Here is a 3,108-nt window from a genome sequence, read left to right on the forward strand (position 1 = left end):
TACATTTCGTTAGGTTCTAAAGAGTATTTCGTGTTCATTTGGYTTAATATCATTCTTAACTTACAATGTAACTCTTCAATGTTTATGGCTTCGATATTAGGAGCATCTATTCTTAAATTAAAAACGTTCTCTTTATTCCAAATTATTCTTTAAGTTTACTCACAATATCATCCCAGGTGGGATTAACTAATGTCTCAACTGCTCTTAATGCGTTTCCCTATAAACGGTTGCTAAGAACTCTTTGAACTATCAAAGTACCTAAGTGCTCAATTGTAGTCAATTGGAGAACGGTTGAGACGTCTCGAAAATAATTACTAAGTGAGTACTCACTACTTCCAGTAAACGGCGGTAGGCTCCTCGCTTCTCGTAAACTTTCAGCTGGTGTCAACGCCATTATTTTGTTTTTGTCAAAAAGGTTCTGTTTCCGCTACAATTTGTGCAAACTGCTCTTGTGTTGTTGTTGTTGTAGATTCTCTCGCTTTGCTGACGTTGAAATATTTACAATGCAAACGATGATTATGCATACTTTTTTTTACAATATATATGTATGTGTGGTCAAATTTAAGAACAAACTCAAACCACAAACACAAAGTACTTATTTTAGTAGCATTAAGTTTTGAAGTGTACTTTTCATTTATTTATTTAATTAAATCACAAAAAGTTATTAATTTGCTTTGCACGCAAATGTTCGGTTTGGATACGAAAATTTAACACGACGTATCCCATCCTCGTCGCCAGAAATATTCAGCTGAATTAAATACTGAATATTGCTGTTGAAAATACAAATATATGAATTGATTGTTTGATCATTACTCTTCAACTAACTTAACATTTATCCAAAAATCTGTTAACAACGTTGAGTTCAACTTGACAAAAAAAAAACTAAGTACAGTGAACCTTCGATAACTCGTATTTGCAAGGGACCACAATTTAAATACGAGTTATGGAGTTTTTCAAGTTATACAACTTATAGATGCAACATACAGAATATACGAATTATAGAGTTTGTTTTATTTATTTTTTTCAATTTTACATAAAAAACAAGAAATGGTGTTAAAAAACGTACTATGTTTTCGTCACGTACGGTTTTTTGTGAAAAAAATACGTTGTAGTTGTAGAGGCTTTTGATACACACTTTTCAATTTTTGTCTCAATAAAAATACGAGTTATCAAAGGGACCGAAATATATGCATTTTTCGCGAATTTTTCTACGGTTACGACTTATCGAAGTTTCACTGTATTTAAAATTAGCAGTAAATCTTATTCGAGAGTGAGAGTGAGAAAAGAAAGAGTTTGACATATTTATGTATAACTTACGCACATACGTATATGTGTATGTATGTGGAGAAGCACGCGCATATTATGTTACTGATAAGTGATCATATTTTGATTTGAAATTGATTTGTACTTACATATGTATGCACATACATACATATCTGCAGGATAGATGCGTATGAAAGTATTAAATGATAAAAAACGTTATTTATATATATAATTGTTGTAATATATTAAGTTTTATAGGATATATGCGTACATAAGAAATTATAGTACATTATCAAAGATAAGAAATATTTAAAAAATAGCTCATTTGCCCATAATTTAAAAAATTTCTTGGAGAATTGCATAAATTAAAAATAATGTTATCAATTTTGCATGAATTCATAAAAATTYGCAAAGTCATATAGTCATCTGATATAATATGATAGCATGTAAACGTATAAAAATATAAGCCAAAAGTCCAACATGCGTCTATAAAAGCAATACATTTCAGAGCATAATTTTCATTGAATTCTCAGCTCTGTTCATTCATTTCTGTTAAAGTTTCTCCTGCCGAGCCAAAAGGGGTGAAATCCACTAACGCTTGCCCGTAGTTGAACCTTCTCTATAAATGTACGTTCTCTGTAATGACTCACAAACGTTAGCAAATCTTCCACATTTGTCGAGTGATACCTTCCTTTCTTGCATTTCCTAAAATTCTCCACCGTCTTTTTAAGATTCCAATTGTTCAACGATACATCATTATATCATTTTGTTAATGAGGATTCATAATTTGTTTTTATACCTAGGCTATTGCAACGATATATTATGCAAATTTTTATCCCGATCACTTTCACTAGAGCTTAAATAAAAAGCAAATTTTGTATCCATTTGATATTTAATTTATTTGCTAGTTTATTGAAAATTTCGCAACAATTTTGACTTTTACACATCTATTGTGACCTAACAATACGATTACAAGCAATGTGGAATTTAGAAACTATTGTGAATTGAAAATACATTACGGGGCATCTCGGCAGGATAGAATTTATAGAATACCGTGTCGATTGTTGTCGATATAGAATACTATCTAGTTTGCCATATATCGTAAGCTATGAGCTGTCACTTCACCAGTTTGACAGATCAGGGGTCGAATCGATACATACGTACACGGATCGGCAAACTTACGAAAGTAAATTACGTGATACGTYAATCGTATGCGGGATTGGCATTATGACATACGACAGAAAACGGATTGTAACGGGGCATCTCGACAGGATAGAATTGCCTAATTTGTATGTGAGCATTTGCTATCATCATTTGCGCAAAGGCAAAGGGTATATATTTTGTATATTTCGGTCTTTGTACATTCTAACCGTGCGATTCTGTACTGTGATACAGTCTCAAGTCTCTAAATTTTAGATTTTAAGTTAGAGCCAATTTTTGAGACGATTTTGCTATTCTGTAAATGACAATCACAAAATCTATTACATTTCATTGTTCAGAAATATTTTTACAATTGAATGAAGATAAATATGTCGATAAAAAATATTAAATTTTCTATAAATTAGTCAAAAAACATAATTATCAATAAAAAATAAAAATATATGTTGACTATGTTTCATAATACTTACGAAATTTATGTAAAATTGATTTATTTTTAACCTCTCATGGCAGACAAGAGTTCTTTTTAATTTTGTGACCTGCCAACTATCAGGTCTCAAATTTATTTTATTTTTTTATTTTTATTTTATAAAAGCTTACATAATAATACAATTATTATACAAACTTAAGAAAATACGCAGCACTAGCATCATGGGCTATCGGCCGACTGGTTATATTATATGCGTC

This window comes from Bactrocera latifrons, unplaced genomic scaffold (assembly GCF_001853355.1).
Source record: "Bactrocera latifrons isolate USDA-ARS-PBARC rearing strain unplaced genomic scaffold, ASM185335v1 scaffold_703, whole genome shotgun sequence".
Classification (NCBI taxonomy): domain Eukaryota; kingdom Metazoa; phylum Arthropoda; class Insecta; order Diptera; family Tephritidae; genus Bactrocera; species Bactrocera latifrons.